The sequence below is a fragment of the Octopus sinensis genome, unplaced genomic scaffold (assembly GCF_006345805.1).
Source record: "Octopus sinensis unplaced genomic scaffold, ASM634580v1 Contig10928, whole genome shotgun sequence".
NCBI lineage: Eukaryota > Metazoa > Mollusca > Cephalopoda > Octopoda > Octopodidae > Octopus > Octopus sinensis.
In genome coordinates, this window is record NW_021832229.1 from 92,773 (window position 1) to 100,507 (window position 7,735).

Below are 7,735 nucleotides of genomic sequence, written 5' to 3' on the forward strand. Positions count from 1 at the left end.
ATTCTTCCACACTAATTCCATTAATTAGACGCCACATTAAACCTGGTTCAACTGTATATAGTGATTGTTGGCCCGTATATAATAGGTTAGATACATTAGGCTACACGCATTTTAAGATAAATCACAGCCAGAATTTTGTAGATCCAACAAACCCATCTATACATACACAGACAATAGAAAGATTTTGGGGGAGCTTAAAAAAAAACGTCATAAGAGCAGGAATTAAATCGTGTTACTTAAAACAATATGTAGCTACATACCAATTCATGCAAGCTTTCCACCCTGCTCCCAAAAGGATTCATGAATTTTTATTGCAAGCTGCGAATTTGTATCCTGGGCAATAAAGATGTTCGACCAATTTCCACGAGGCTGCTGTAACAACTGACAACGTTAAAGAATTTGAAATAGAAGCGTGGTAGATTTGTTGAAAATAATCAGCAAATCTACCACGCATGTGGTAAGTACAGATTATATTTTCCCAATATTATTGATTGTCACAGAATAATTATCAATCGCAACTTCAAAAATTCAAATTCCATTACTTCAGTTTTCACTTTTTGTTTGTAAAATAAAAAAATATATATATATAGACTAGCAGTATCGCCCGGCGTTGCTCGAGTTTGTAAGGGAAATAACTATAAAGCATTTTTAGCAAAAATATTGAAAAATATTGAAAATAGCAAAAAAATTGAAATTCTCGACCCCATGTCGAATTTATCGATTTTTTTCAGAACTGGGGGAACTTTTCAAAATTTTCGCTGCGTTAGTTTTGAATTATGACATTGGGCTATGTGTGTGTCAAGTTTCATCAGAATCGGTTGAAAGCCGTGGTCAGGGTGAGGGTACAACCTGACAGACACACAGAAAAACTGCCGTTTATATATAGAGATTTTTAGAGAGTTACTTCCCTTATGTCAACAATGCGTTTAATGGTGAAAATTGATGGTAAATTTTTCTTTAAATCGTAGGCAATTTTCCGAGCGCCCCCCCCCCGTTGTCAGCGCGCTTTTTTTTCGTCATATTCCTTCAATATACGATGCCTTACACCTCTTACACATATTTTTTTCCATTTTTGCCACCTGGGCGTGGATCCTCTACGGTTGATCCTGGGAATTTTCCGACCCCCCCCCCCCCCCCCCCCGTTCGTCAGCGCCCTTTTTTTACGTCTTATTCCGTCAATATACGATGCCTTACAACTGTTACACATTTTAGATTCCAGGTTGATCCTGGGAATTTTCCACACCACCCCCCCCTTCCGACCCCCCCCTCCCCCACCCCCGTTCGTCAGCGCCCCTTTTTTCCGTCTTATTACGTCAATATACGATGCCTTACAACTGTTACACATTTGCGTTTCCATTTTTTCCACCGGGTGCGGATCTAGATATTAACCGCTATTTCTAGCTACGAAAGAGATATGTTTATGGTTTCTGCGAGATTTGGCTGCTAAATCTAGCTATGGAAGTGATCGTAGTTGTTCGTGATTTGGCTGCTATTTCTAGCTATGGAAGCTACCTTCTTCCTTCTCCGTCGTTGCCTCTTTAGGTTGTTGTGTGTTTTAGTTTGAGAAATATTCTCAAATACTTTCCAACCACTGAAATATTTGGAAACCAATTCTTTATTTTAATTTATCCATTGTTTCTCTTTATCTCTCTTATCTCTCTCTCTCTCTTCTCCCATTATATATTAACACTTCACCTTTTGTCTCTTTGTCTCTCAACTCATACTTTCCCTCTCTACTAAAAACGTGTTGTCCTAATTCTCTCTTTCTCCTTCTCTCTGTCCGTCTCTTACTTTTTCTCCTTTTCAATCTCGCCCCCCTCCTCATCTCTTCTTTTATTCACTTCGCTTATCTTTCTTTCATTCTCTCTAGTTCTTTCAATATTTCTTTCCGTTTTCCTTATTTTCTTCTTTCTGTTTCTCTCTCTCTCCCTCTTTCTTTCTTTCTTTTTTTCTTGTTGGACTGAACCCGGAACCATGTGGTTAGTAAGCAAGCTACTTACCACACAGCCACTCCTGAGGGTCTTTGCAACAAGTTGACTGTTATTTCTTTTACCATAAAAATATGTCCCCCCCTATCCAGAAACGTATGCGTCCATAATTGACTGTGGACTGTTTGATTTCGTTATTTTGCTTCGTTTTTTTTTTTGCCATAAAATGAGTTACAAATACTGTTGTCGATGGGGACATATTTTTGAAGTAAAAGAAATAACAGTCCTCTGGCTGCTATTTCTAATACTTTCGGTATGTCTAGCAACTTGTTGCAAAGACCCTCATTGTTATAATTAGTTATATATATATATATATATATATATATATTCCACTCCTGCCACCCATCCCACACAAAAAGAAACATCCCATATAGTATGGCAAGACGAATATGTAGCATAGTTACTGATTCACAAATACGACTAATAAGACTAGATGAACTCAAAAACTTCCTCCTAGAGCAAAAATACCCCCTTAAACTAATAGAAAATGGAATCACAAGAGCATTAAAACTAGACATCACACAACTCAGGACACACAAAACAAAAAACAAAGAAAACACTATCCCTTTTATAAACACACACAACCCTGGAGTTACCAACATCTTCCAAACCATACATTCAAACCTACCAATAGCCTTACAAAGCCCCAAAATGAAGAACATATTAAACAAATATAGCATAAAAAACAGTAGACGACAGGACAAAAACCTAAAGAAACACCTAACAAGAGCGAAATTCTCTTCAGAAACTAAAACGGAATTCTTTGCAAAAGAGTGCGGAGATGGTAGATGTGGGATCTGCAGCAACCCCACCTATAAATACATAGAGGGAAACAGAGAGATGAGATTTAAAAATGGTGACATATTCAAAGTAAATGCAGATATGAACTGCAAGACGCAGAACGTTATATACTGCATAACCTGCCCCACGTGCAAGAATTACGTAGGTGAAACTGGTAATTCTTTGTGCCAGCGAGCCAGGATTCACCGACACCATATTCGGCAGGAAGAACTACGCAAAATACCACTAAGTACACACCTAGTTACATGTGGAGAGGGAAAATTTAAGATCTTTCCCTTCTACAAATGTCCAAAGAACGACACCTCTTTCAGGAGAAATATGGAAAAATATTTCATAGCTAAGTTCTCCCCCAAATTAAATGGCTGAAACTTTACTCATCATACATTGAAGGACAAATGGATCTTTTCATTTTCGAAGCCAGGACCCCAGATCTTTCTAGTTAACTAAATAATTTTAAACTTCGTGTGTTGGTAGAGTGTCTCAAAACAAGACACAAGTTGGAACTAGTTTATTTGAGAAAAATCTATTTTATGACTTTAATCGTAGATTAAAACTGCGAATTTTAACCAATGAGATTGTTTGTTTTCATATCTAATACGTTACTGCATTCTGTTAGTGTGACGTAGAAAGCTATTTTGTGACGTAGGCAACTGTGCACAGTTTGGAACTTGAAATAATGTAAACACTGAATTGGTCATACATACATACACACACACACATACATACACACACATACATACACACACACATACATAGATACATACACACATGCATTTTCGTATGTGTGTGTTTACGTGTAGTTCTGCGACTTTTTTGTTTTGTTATATTATCGATCGCGAACTTCCCGATTCTACATTTTCCGTCAAAGTGACCCTGCACAGGTTTATTACTTAGTCCTAAACCAACCCTTTTCAAAGAGAACAATGACGAAAGGCTTTCCCAACTCAACCGTGACCATCAATTTTTCGAGTATCTAACACTACATTATCGCACAGTCCCCTTTTTACAAAGGTTAGCAGCGAAGATTTGGCTTCTATTTCTTGCAGGATAGGCAGTCGCTGTGTCTCGTCTTTCTTCCATTCCTTTTTTAAGGTGGTTTGGGAGTGGTTGGAGCTAAATAGCTACTATTTCAAGCCGAACAAACAACCGCTTTGTCGCGTCTTTCACCCCCGTTTTAAAGATAGCTAGAAGTGGTGTAGATTTGACTGCTATTTCTAGCAACTGTGTCTGTCTCATATTTCTTTCCTTCTCAGCAGTAAGCAGTAATTGATTCTACAACATAGAGGTTACTGGAGTGATTTCTATTGGAACTTTATGTTGTTATTTAACTCAAGGTCAACCTGATCGAAGAAAACCCACGATGATAAGACAATCTCACTGTAATCTGCTCATTTTTTTTTTCCTGCAGGCATAAATTTCTGTATAAACGATAGTAGTGTGACATTTGAGAGAATTAACTGGCTGCTATTTCTATTCTTTGCATTTGCATCACAAATTGTAACATCCTGCTTGCATACATGTATCATGCTTCAAAATGTATTACACACCTGTTGTACAATTGCAGTCCTGCCATGGACTCTTCTTCTATTCTTTGCAGGTGAGGGTTAGAGCTATGGTCTAGAATTGGCAACAGATAGCATACTAAATTGTAAATGGCCACGTTTACTGTATGCTAAACTGGCACTAGAGATTTAATGAAACCGTTTACCTATCAGAATTTAAGTCATGAAAGGGTTAGTTAGCATTGTCAACACACTTCACATTTCTCTCTGTTTCTGTGGGCAATGAAATAAAACACTAGATAAGGAGTGGGTCAATATAGTTGACATTATTTCCTCCTATACAATTTTTGGCTATGTACCTTTCTAAGAAATTCTTATTTGTATTAATATAAAGTGCGAGCAAGAGAACATCTGCAGGCTTTCCTAAACTGTTAATGTGAATGTAGATGATGTCTTTTTTCAACTTGTGTAAATTAATGTCTGATGAGAATGTGATTGCATGTAGAAGCTGCCATTCTGGAGATAAATGATTGGCGAAAATATTTAGTAAAAGGGTTCTAGCTGTGAGACATGTTAAAGATGATGATGTGGGCTCAGTTTGATATAGTTTACAGCTTACTAATTCACAGGAATAGTAGTGGGTGTTAGGGTTTTTTTTTCCCATGTTTTATTTGAACAATTTGGCTGGATAAAGGAGGCTGTATCCTTGCCTTTTGCATTCTTTCTGAGACAAGAGATGTGCCTTCAAAACTGGTAAGATTGACGTAGTTGATCTTGAATAAAATTTGTGGATGGCTGCAGAGGAAAAAACATGGACAAGGGAATTTCAGAAGGCTGATAATCTGGTAAGAAAGAATTTAATGCTTAGTTTGCAGGTGAATTACATGCTACGTGATCTTCGAGCCTTTTGTCGCCAGATGCTGTAACATGGTTTGTATCCAATATAATAGTACCACCACTATTGCGATAATGGCCTAATATGTGGTACCAGTGTGATAAAATAAGATAATGCAGCAGCAATAACAACATAACTATCTCTCAAGAACCAACAAATATTCCAAATGAACAAACCAACCCACACTCTCGAACTTCACTATGAAATAACACAAACTATATACACTCTCTCGGTTCAGTCTATTCCTCACAAGAGGGTACCTTGGCTCTCATCACAACACTGAGAGTGTAAGGGGTTACTAACTTTGTTCTGCCGACAAATTTCCATTTATTTATTCTTAAGCTTCTCTTACTGCTGGAAACCACCTCTGCCTGGTACTGGCATTTATGTGAACAATGTAGACAATTGACAAGTATCAAATGCCACAATACATAAATTCATTATTTATTAAAATTATCTTCAATTGTAGAAGTATCATAATTACTAAATGGTAATCGATTAGCATATTCAGGGCCATTTAGTCACCTACCAATCTGGTAGACATACTAGTCAAATTGACTACATCCTCACTAGGAAACAGGAAGACGACTACTTGTAAATGCCCAAACCTTCCCAGGTGAAGAATGTACCCCACAATATAGATTAGTAGTTAGCGACTTCAGGATCAGGGCTAAATGGATGCCCAGAAGACGACCAGAATGGAGGAGAAGGGTCTGGAAGCTTAAGGATCCTGCAAAAAGAGATTGAGAGACATATTACTCAAAGCTGTGGAAGACAACTGGAGTTTTCTACAGGACAAACTTTTGAGGGCTAGTGACCAGATCTGTGGATGGTGCAAAGTCTCCTCTCAACCCAAGGTAACGTGGTGGTGGAACAATGTTGTTGACAGGGCTAGTAAGGAAAAGAAACAGGCTTTAAAGGACTGGAAGACCGGTGATAGCAGGGAATTGTATCAGACTGCCAAAAGGGAAGCTAGGAGATAGGTTTATTTGGCCAGAGGGGAAGCAGATAAGGAAAATTTTGCCAATGTTCTGCGCCGTGATGACCAAAGACTTGAAGTATTTCCCTGTTGCCGGACAGTGTGTGAGAGAGAATCACGATGTCCTAGGAGAGAAATGTGTCCTCATGGGTGACGGTTCACTTGCTGCAAAGAGACAGGTTTGGAGACGCCATTATGAAAGTTTGCTAAATAAAGTGAATGAATGTGAGAAAGAGAGTCTGCCGAATGCCGGCCCAACAGAGGGACCAGCTATCTATCTAAACTGACAGTGCCTTGGTAGGTAAAGCAATTAAGGGTATGAAGACAGGGAAAGCCCCCGGACAATCAGGAATCACCACAGAGATGCTCAAACTATCTAGCGGTGTCGGCTATAGCCTACTCAACTAGGTGATACATGAAGGAGTCATACCCAATGACTGGTGTAGCAGCACCATAGTCAACTGCTAACAAAGGTAAAGGTGACGCATTAGATACAAATAATTACAGAGGTATCAAGTTGTTGTATCAGGTAATGAAAGTCACGGAGAGGGGCATAGCCCAAGTAATTAGGGAGAGAGGCAGTCTAGATGAGATGCAGTTTCGGTTCATGCCAGGGGAAAGCACCACTGATGCTATATTTCTGATAAGACAGATGCAGGAGAAATAGCTAGTCCAAGATAAAACTCTGTACCTGGCTTTCATTGACAGGGTCCTCCGATCCCCTATCTGGTGGTCAATGAGGAGACTAGGGATGGATGAATGTTTGAGAGCTGTACAAGCCATGTACAGTAAGGTGATGGTTGGCAACGAGTACAGCGAAGAATATCGGGTAGGGGTAAGGGTCAACCTAAGATCAGTCCTCAGCCCCCTCTTATTCATTATAGTCCTCCAGGCAATAACAGAAGAATTCAAGACAGGCTGCTCCTCTATGACCTTGCACTAATAGCAGAGTCACTGCTGGAACTGGAGCCAAAGGTTAGGGCGTGGAAGCAAAGTCTAGAATTGAATGGCCTTAGGGTTAACCTAGCCAAAACCAAAGTTTTAGTTAGTGTGCAGGCTGTCAAATCACAAACTCCTCTGTAGAAAAGGCACTGGTAGAAACTCCATACGATGCACCCGGTGTAAGCTATGGACACATAAAAGGTGCAGCAATATCAAAGGAAGGTTAACTGGGAAAATTATTTCTTGTGTGTGGCAGATGCAGTGGGGCAATAAACACTGAAGGTGTTCAGAAAACAGCTTCCATTACATGCCTGGGGAAGAAACTAGAAGTAATAAATACTTTCTACTACCTAGGCGACCAAGTATGTTGTGGGAGTGATTGTTCTGCGAGTGTAGCAACTAGAGTAATAATAGTCCGGGCAAATTCAGGGAGCTCCTACCTCTGCTGGCAGCTAAATGCCCCTCACTTAGGGGGAAAGGTGGACTGTATGATGCATGTGTGTGAACTGCCATGCTATAGAGTAGTGAAACATGGGCCATGAATGCCGAGGACATGCGTAAGCTTGCAGTATGCTTGAGTCAAGTAAAACCAATACCGTAGCTGGGGGCCGGTGACCCGCTAGCTGGC